The sequence below is a fragment of the Ixodes scapularis genome, unplaced genomic scaffold, assembly GCF_016920785.2.
Source record: "Ixodes scapularis isolate PalLabHiFi unplaced genomic scaffold, ASM1692078v2 PGA_scaffold2__306_contigs__length_199485367, whole genome shotgun sequence".
In the NCBI taxonomy this organism is placed as follows: Eukaryota; Metazoa; Arthropoda; class Arachnida; order Ixodida; family Ixodidae; genus Ixodes; species Ixodes scapularis.
The window spans coordinates 78,722,988-78,732,607 of NW_024609857.1; the positions used below are offsets into that span (position 1 = coordinate 78,722,988).

Here is a 9,620-nt window from a genome sequence, read left to right on the forward strand (position 1 = left end):
GGGATAGAGTAAAACAATTTTGCTTGATCTAACTCAATATGGTAAATACAGTTAGGGCGCAGGCGAGCTGGTGTAAGTTTACCATATTTTAGACCACCTGAGACTGGGTGGAAGAAACACTAAGACGTCTCAAAGACGTCGTCCTGTTTCTCCCACCCAGTCTCAGGTGGTCTAAAAATGGTCAATATGGTAATCAGAAAAATGCAAATGTAACGTATATGTAATGATGCGTTCCATTTTTTTAACTGTAACGGGAGCGAGTTCCTTTTCACATATAAAACTTCTAACGGGGACACGTTCCAAAAATTAGAAGGAACAAACTTTCATTCCTTTTTTAGTGGAACATGTACAACACTGTTCAGGGGTTGTGCTGCTCTATCTGAAAAAAAAAATGTTTGTGACTGCACTAGAAATTCAGAGGCAGCCAGATGCAAGAAATTACTTTGCAATCTTAGCACTGTTTTGTCACACCAAACCTCCTTTTCACTTGTGGGGCTTTTTAAAGCAAGTGCGGTGCAAATCCGACTGTCACCCCTGCAGGAAGACATGGTCCCCGTGCACAAGCTGGACTTAAGTGAGCCCGGGATGCCAAGCAGGCGCCTTCCTGATGAGCCCAACCATGTGGCTCATGACTAGAACCCCGACGACAGGGCCCTCTTCCGGGAGATTCTGAGACTGATCCCAAAAGCGGTCGTCCTCAGGTCTGTACCTAACATGGACGACGAGGACACAGATTCGGCATCTGAAGACGAGCAGTCGTACATATTTTTAAGGCAAGTTAAATGCTTGTTCCCGTTATTAAATATCTCATCAACAGAACTAGCTTACAATAGCTATGTTTCCTGAGGCATAGGACAGCATGGACTGTGATGAGCAATTTCACAATTTATAACACAGTTGAGTTGTTTTGACATCTGTATCCTATCGGGCCGAGCAGTCGCGTCTTCGGCCAGTGTGCTTTTTCTTGTGTTAACTTCAACATTTACATAACAATCAACGGTACTTTATAAGTGCAAGAGTTATCTAACAAAATTTGACTGTGGCAGTTCTTGTTGCTTCATTGGGAAAGACATTGGCCATCAGGGACAGAAGTTGACGTTCCGCATATTTATATATGAGGGACACACCCATCTTCCAGGAGTTCATTTTGTAATGTTTCTAAATCATTTTTCTGAAGGAAAGTGAGACGGACGGGGGCAACGAGAGCTTTACTGCCATTCGACATATTTGTGCCCATCAACGAAATCGAGCGGATCGAGAAGAGCACACGACGCGAGGCAGTAACCATATTCTGGCGGCAAGTTCGGTATGGAAGAATCACTCCCTCGGTACGGAACAAGGTATGCGAATTGTTGACATTTTCTCGCCTCTTGCAGGGAGGTCTTAGTATGCAGTCTTGCTTTTCCTTCAACAGGTGCAGACGATGAGAGATAGTACTTCGCCGAAGGCCACCCTGGACCTGATCCTGCAGAGGAGCCCTCCCGTCGACACTGAGGCCACCCTCTGGGGGTCGAGAAAGAGCCAGTGGCGAAGAAAGCGTACCAGGAGTACATGTGCACAAAGCACAATGACTTTCGGCTCTGCGACGTTGGATTTGTGGTCGATGTCAAGGTTGTACCTACAACATTTATCGCAATTTTAATTATTGAAAAGCAGATATTTTTGACGCAAATTTCCTGATCTATATTGCAATGGCAACAACTGTAACACTGCTGCAACAAGTCATTTGGTGTAGGTGGTTGACTTGACAGACCTGATCTACTGCAACAATTCGCATGTCTTGCATTCCCGAAGATCTATACGCCGGGAACGATTGTAAACTCACTTTTAGTGCCTTAAACAGCCTGTGCCTTAGCATGACTTGCCATTGTCCACATGGCTGTTTCTGCTTTCCATACCTTGGGTTCGTGTTGCTGCAGTTTCAGCTTCCTAGAACTTATTTTAAACACGGAACCATACAAAGCAAACAACAGTTTTCGAAACTACACTCTTCCATATCCCCAGAAAGGTGCATTACCATAACTATCTATTTTATTATCAAATCAATTCTTGTACATGATATACTACTAATAAGAGTAACAAGCGCCTAATGCTTTATTCCAATTTCATCGCACTACATACGTCGCTCTTCAGTGGAGGTGCAGATATCGCTGAAACGTGCATTAAAGGGATGCTGAACCGAAATCTGGCTTCCCCAAAACACACGGCAAAAGCGTGCAACGGATGCTACAAACACCAAAACATCACTCATACAGCGGTGCCTCGAACGGATGATCGTACCTTTCAAAAAAGGAGGCGCATTTGGAAGGAATGTTCACGTCATGTTTCTCCGAGAAGGAGAGGGAACGGCCTCGCGTCTTCTCCGCCTCGCCGCCTTGAGGGAGCGAAGCAAAGGGAGGAGAAAACAAGATATCTTGACGGTCACGCGCCTCGTCGGCCTGGTTCAATATCGACCTCTTTTTCCAAAAATACGGCTGTCCATTTCAGATATCGCTTTACGAGTAGTGTTGTAGGGATTGTAGCGTCCCACCTACATCTCTTGCATCGTTTTCACGAAATCCAAATTTCGGTTCACCGTCCCTTTAAAGCACGCATAGAGAACTTATCTCATGCTTCATATGTAAAAAAATGTCAGCCCTACTGGAAAGACCAGTTTAAACTGGCAACCAGTTCAAACTGGTACCAGTTTCAAACTTGGATATTGCTCTAGTTTGACCAGTTTCATACTGGCTGAACTGGTCACACTGGTCATGGTGGTTGAAGTGGTCACACTGGTCATGGTGGTTGAACGTGTCATGGTGGTTCAACTGGTCACATTGACTTGTCAGGCTGGTTCAACTAGTATGTACTTGCCGTTGTGCAAATAATTCCACTGTGAAACGGTATAAGGAATCACTGTCATTTTATTCTTTCGAAGCGACCCTCCTTCTGCCCTGCCTCGCAACATCAGGCAAGATGTCTTTTAGGATGTCGCGTACCACCGTCTGGAGCTCCAGGATCTGGCGACGCTCAGGCTCTGGCTTCTTTGCTCTCTCATAGTACATCAGGCCACCTGGAGAAATTGCAAATATATCTGCGTTAAACAGCTGTGCAAGGAAGAAGACTTAAACTTTTGTTTTTTTTTTGTTGTAATTTCGTAAACATAATATATATAATCTAAAGGAACTGGAGGGCTTAATTCCCTGTAAATGTTTTGAAGCTCTAGAAATGCACAACACACCCTACTAAAAAAAAACATTTGAAATTCAAACGGATGGCAAACCGGCAAATCAAACGGGTGCAAACTTGTCGACCCGTTTGGATCAAACGTGATTATGGGATACGGGTAGCCGTTTGAAATGGTACCCGCTCGAAACGGTACCCATTTGATACAGGTGCCCGTTCGACCTTGCACGTGACCACACGTTTGAACGTGCCATTCGAATCGGGAAATTATGCGCTAGCCCTAAACGGGGTCGTCTGGTAGGTTGGTTGTCTTAAACTTATTTAAGACGTTCCGAAACTCATAAACCTATTTATAACATGGAGGAAACACGTAGAACAAATGTGCTCACGTAGGTGCTTGTAAATGGACAGGAAAACAGACACAAAAGATTGTCTTCAATTCTCCTCAAAGTTTATTACGTCTTCTGTAGACAAGTACAAACGCGCAAGCGATCTGTGAAATGTGAGAGGCATTCTAAGCTTTCATACAACTGAGAAGATAGCAAACCAAACAATAACCGAGGTAATTCTAGACTATGAAGGTAGAATTTCGGGAAATTATTCGCCCGGCTGCCGCGAGAATAGTGGCTGCATAATTATATAGATAATCTGGAAGAGTACGAGTAGAAGAACGGTCAATCGTTGCCAAGAAGTAGGTTGCAGTGCACTTACCATAAAAATAGCGGACTTGAAAGATGTAATCCGTGATAGTTGTCGACACGGTCAAAGCAGGACAACCACACAAACGCAAATGAGAGGGAACGGCTTCTGGGAAGTTTCAAGACGATGCCGCGCACAAGCTGTCAGTTCCCGAACCCAACCAAACCGCAAGAATTCTTGACTTCTTCGAAGAATCACTTGTTGCCGATATAGACGTAGGACTTTTCGAACACTGATAGCTTTGGTGCACATCCAATACGTTGTCGAGAGACATCCTAATAAGACCGCAGGGTTAGGCGACAGATCGAAGCAGGTGGACGCGCTAAGTTCGAGCTGGAACTGACAACAAGCAGACAAAGAAAAAAAACGGCTGCTAGGCGCACCCTTCCGGATCTCGATGCTTATCAGCGTGTAGCTCGCGCGCGGGTGCGGGTCACGTGACGGGTGACAAGAGAGGAGGGAGGGGGCGAGGACCACAGGGACAGCCCCTCTCCCTCTCCCCAGGCATTCCAGAGAAATGTGTTTTTGTAACCTCAAAAAAAAAAAAAAGAAAAAAACACGCGCGCGGCCGCGCGCGCATTTTAGCACGCTTGAATCTTGCAAATGGCGGCGGGGCGGCCAGAAGCTCGGCTTGAGCCCGAGCGAAGAAAGTACTCAGCGCGAGCTCATAGTTTGACTGCTGCAACGGCGGGCGTGCTCTCGCAATGCTCGATGTTCTTGCAGCCGCGTGTACGCGTGCTACCTTCGCTGAGTCTTGAATTAAAGTGAAACGGAGTCTAGACGTACATTCTTTCACGCGGTCGCGTCTTCTGCGAGGGAGATTCGAGCTGAATAAGTAAATTAAGGCAACAAAGATGGACAAAGTTTTAAAGTTCTGTCAAAAATATCGGCTTACCAACGTCGCGCGTTTACGTAAAACAAAAAGAAAAGGTGTTGGTTTTAGTTGCAGTATAATCGAAAATCAGCGCAATTGAAATATAAATATAATTACTTGCATTACGCGGACGATCTGAAATCGATGAACCGGCGCTCCCAGCCTTCCGGAAACATTAGCTGCCACGGCTGAAACGCTAGGCGTGCCCACGCCGCCGATCTGCTGGTTCAATATCAAACGGGCTCCGGAGAGCGTTTGATTAAACCGGTACAGTTTGCCACATGGTCACCGGTTTGAGCAAACGTGCGACAACTTTGCCCAAACGAGTCGCCCATTTGCCCAAACGAGTCGCCCATTTGCCCAGACGAGCGACCCGTTTGCCAAAGGAGTGACCTGTTTGTCCAAATAGGTGACCGTTATGGCTCATACGGGGGACCCCTTTGAGCCATACGGGCGACCCCTTTGACAAACTGGTGACCGGTATGGTTAAACTGTTACCGGTATGAACCCGTTTATTTTCATATAGGCGCCAAATGTTTTTTTTCAGTAAAGCAAATACAGAATTACTCTTTCTACCAATAGGTAAGCGCATTTTGAGAGCGACCATGCATGACAAGTATTGTCAAAATGTGATCGGTACATTCAGGTTGGTGTGGGCGTAACATCATTTGAAACTTACAAGTAGATCAATCAAGGTCAAAGCATATGGTTTTGAACTCTTAACTATATATATACATAGCATTGAAAAAATTGATTCTTTTTTAATGGATGAAATCTTAACGGTAATATGGCACGGAAGAATTAATCGGAACATTAAGATGAAGGACAGAACGGGCACATCCTTCACTTCATTTTAAATTAAGTCAGTGCAAGTCTACAAATCATATGGTAAACATTTTAACAAAAACATTCCACAAGTGTCTATGGTGGCAATTATAAACCTAGGTTGGCAGTACCAAAACACCTGGCCAAAGACACCAATCAACCTAAATCCAGATTGTAAAACATCCATGACCATGTAACTAATAATTTTAAGAGCTGATTTACAGAGAATATATCTCCGTCTATTCCTGGAAATGTGTCCATCCATTCCCGAATACAGAGATTTAAAGGGCTTCTCCAATCATTTTTTGACTAGTCTGAAACTTGTGCCGAGAGTGACCGCAGGCAACGCAATAACACTGAGAAACTACCGTATTTACTCGAATCTAACTAAGGGCCGAAAATCGCATCCCGCTACAAACGAGTGTGACCCAAAACTGCGCTACCATATCGCCATCGATATTCCAAAATAGCCGCCCATTACGCGCTAAGAAGCTGCGTAGCCAGCTCCTGTGTTTCTTTCGTATCAGCGTGGAAGTTCCCACTGAAAAGACCCGCCGCGTTCACCATGATGATGGATTCAAAAGAAAAGGGATATTGTGCGCAGAGAGCGATGGAAATTGGGCCGCATCACGTGCGATGGGCGAAAGATGCAAGGTGCACGATCCCGTCTGCCATGGTTATCAAGGCCTTCAAGAAGTGCGGAATTCCTAACGCTATGGACGGCGGCACCGAAGATGAAATGCTTTGGGCCATTGACAGCGATAAGGAGTCGTCCGACAACGATGATGAGTGATGCGTACTGTCCCACGAGCGCTGCACCGGACCGTCGCCATGATGACGACCTTGCCGGCGAGAGACAGCGCCTTTCATTTCATCGCAAGATTGAAGCATTCGGAATAAACCTTTGTTCCAAGTGAGAAAACGTTTAATTTCTGTATTTAACCTACAAAATCTGGCGCGCGTTACAATCGAAGTCATGGCGTTTTTTCTTTTTTCGGACCTCGAGAAAAGGGTGCGCGTTACAATCGAGGGCGCGTTATATTCGAGTAAATACGGTAACCGCTTTGCAAAATAAAAATTATTCGGGACACTATATGCAAACGAAATTTACAGAAGTGGGCCACTGCGTGACGTAAATGGACATGCCAATGGTAAGCGCAAAACACGCGGCGGCTCCTCCGCTGACGGATCCACATCGTCGCTCTATAGTGACTCTTGCGTCGGCTATCCTTGATACAGTGGTGCCTTGGGTTCCTTTGCCGCAGAGCCGCTGGGCGGTGTGCGTGCTGCCTCTCAAAGCCGCGTACGCATCGCCGGTGCTCAGCTCGCCTCTCAGTGCTTGTATTCGTGCATCGTCCCTTCATCGACGCCCCCCGCATGCCGCGAGCGACCGGGGTCCCCACTCACTGAGTCGAGTTTCGTAAAAGTGCATGAGAAGAGAGAGCACGTGTGTACAATGCGTCGTCTGCTAGTTTGGTTTCAGTTGCCGCGACATGAATGCCGCAGGGCGGCTCACATGTCGCAAAGAGCTTGTTTTTGTTGTTTTTTGTTCTTGCGCTCTATTAAAGTACATTTAGTTTTTTCCTTAGCCTTAAAGCTCAATAAAAACAACTTTTATAAATAATTATGAGGTAAGAACAGTCACACCTATTATTCCGCGCTCAGGAACAAACTTTTGGTGGACCTGGCCAATCGGGAAGCCAGCTCCGTTAAAGTTATCTGCCGCGCACGTTTAGCACCACACTGCGCCACCATCGATACAACCATTCCGCGCCTTGTCAAATAAAAATATGATGCACCATTCTTTTGCGGTTTTGTCTTTGTTCCCCAAATCCCCCGAACCACCGAAAAGGCAGGGAGCGCAAAAAAAAGCAGAAGCACAATTATATTGTTGGAGGGGCCCTTTAAGCAAAAAAAAAAGCAGAGGGATTGCATTTGCAAAGCTTTCACAAAACATAATGCAGCGTGCATGGCCAAGATGGCAGCACATTTAGCTCTAGGGCAGAGGCCCAATATTGGGCACCGGTAGTTCTTTTTATCCTCTGGTTGTCTGGAATGTCCCAGTTAAATATAACCACGAAGCTTGTTTTTTCTATTCTAGGAACTGTTCTTGGCTGTCGAATGTGTGTAACAGGAAGCACATGGTGGCTGCAGGCAGATAGTCTTGGGTTATAGTAAGGTCTTACCAGGCTCGCTGACATCGACATCGCCAACGCTAGTGGCCACCAATTTTATTTTGTTTGTGAGCGCAAGTTCATTTATTAAATTTTTAGTTGTCTAATACTTCAACCTTATTATTCCTGTTAGGAATCTAAGTGCACCTCAATAAATTTTTGGTTTTCCAAATAGTTTAAACTTAAAAAAAAAACTTGAAGATGGACAGTACATCTTTCAACTCATTGTTTTTAAGACATTTACCAACTCGGCGAACTTTCTACATTATTACATTATTTGTTGAAAGTTGACCCCTTTTCATTCGAATATATTTTGACACTCTATGCACTTACTTGCAAGGGCCATCATTTTTGCGGGTGTCACCGGCAGCTTCCCTTTCGCCCCCTCTTTAAGAAAGCGCCGGCTCGGCTCGCCAGTCACGCTGCGAGCGCAGAGCTCCGCAGTAGTGTAAATTGTCTGGGACAGGTCCTTTACGAAGCGTTGTTCCGGTAACTTGGACACCAAGTCGTCTACCTTTAGCTTGGGTATTTTTAAACCACTGCCAAGGTGAACCTGCATCCAATAAGAATTTCCTTGTGAACACTATAATCAACTAATCTGGAAAATATTCCAGCTAGTAGATTACTACAGTTTGGCAAAACAGTGAGTCTTAGTCACATTATGAAACCCAACGTTGAACGTCATAATCATACTGCCATATAACAAGATCATGTGCCGTTGCGGGTTAAATGCACACGCCATTTTATTGTCACGTGTTTGCTTGTTTTAAAGAAAAGAGCCGAAACAAAGTTTTTCCGATATTCTAATAAAGACAATAACTGACCCGCCTGCAAGTTTATGTTTAAGAAATACAATGAATGCAAGTAAATTCCAGGAGTATTAAGGGCACTGAAATTCTTTTTTCAATGGTATTAGGTCTTCAAGCGGCTGTGCAAACTCTACGTGGATGTTTACAGCACTGTGGTGGTGTGCGGTGCTCCAACAAACGAAGACTTAGTGGTGTTGGTAGGTAGCAAAGAACCCACCGTGGACACGGAGAATGAGAAAATCAATGAGGAAGAAGCCTTACACTACTTTTGAAGGGGAAACCAGAGTCCTTAATAATGCTTTTGGTCATAAAACTTCCGCCGAAGTTTGATACAGGAACAGAAGCTCCTGTCGAGAGTAGGGACAAACCACCACAGATGCTTCGGTTTATGCTGGTAGTTGCAGCACTACTAACGCATTAATATGGTCTTGCTATCCTCCGTTTGCTTGACAATTTCTTGCATACGAGAATACTTTCAACATACCTTCACTAAAATGCCAAGCTTTAAGAGAGGAACCAGCGGTGTTGACGCGGAGATGCCCCTTTGAAGGTGTAATTGTGGACGTTTACGTATATTCACAAAAAAAAACGTGACCGAGAAAAAAAAACACAAGCGGACTGTTTTTTAGGGTGCTACTTCCCTATTTGGATCTAAAAACCGCAAGCTCATTGAAACTCTACTGCACAATTTCAAACTTCATTACGGGACTCGAGCGGCAGCTCTCGTGCTGGAAGAAAGTGTTCAGGTCGGCCGTGCTGAGCGTATTCTGCTCGCGTGTCTTCTTGCTCTTCCTCTGAACTGCAGGTTTACCCATATGCTTTAACAAATGCAGCAGTTACGAATGAAAAGGCCACTCATGCCTGGTCATGCAGTGCCCCACTACGCACACACGACCCGCAATCTCACGCTTACCTTTGCGCAAAGTCTCCAGTGCGCGACTACGCACACGCAACCCACAATTTCACACTTGCCTTTGCGCAAAGTACTTAAATCGGCAGCATGATGCTCATTCTTCGTGAATGTGCTTAAAATTAAGGTCTCAGATAATCCAGTATCGTTTAAACTCTGGCATT

The 9,620-nt window shown here is 45.1% G+C and overlaps 1 pseudogene; it reads left to right on the plus strand.

Annotated features, from left to right (window-relative positions):
* The first annotated feature begins 585 nt into the window (after window positions 1-585).
* On the plus strand, window positions 586-1,680 carry LOC115332047 (annotated as a pseudogene).
* Window positions 1,681-9,620: the final 7,940 nt, after the last annotated feature.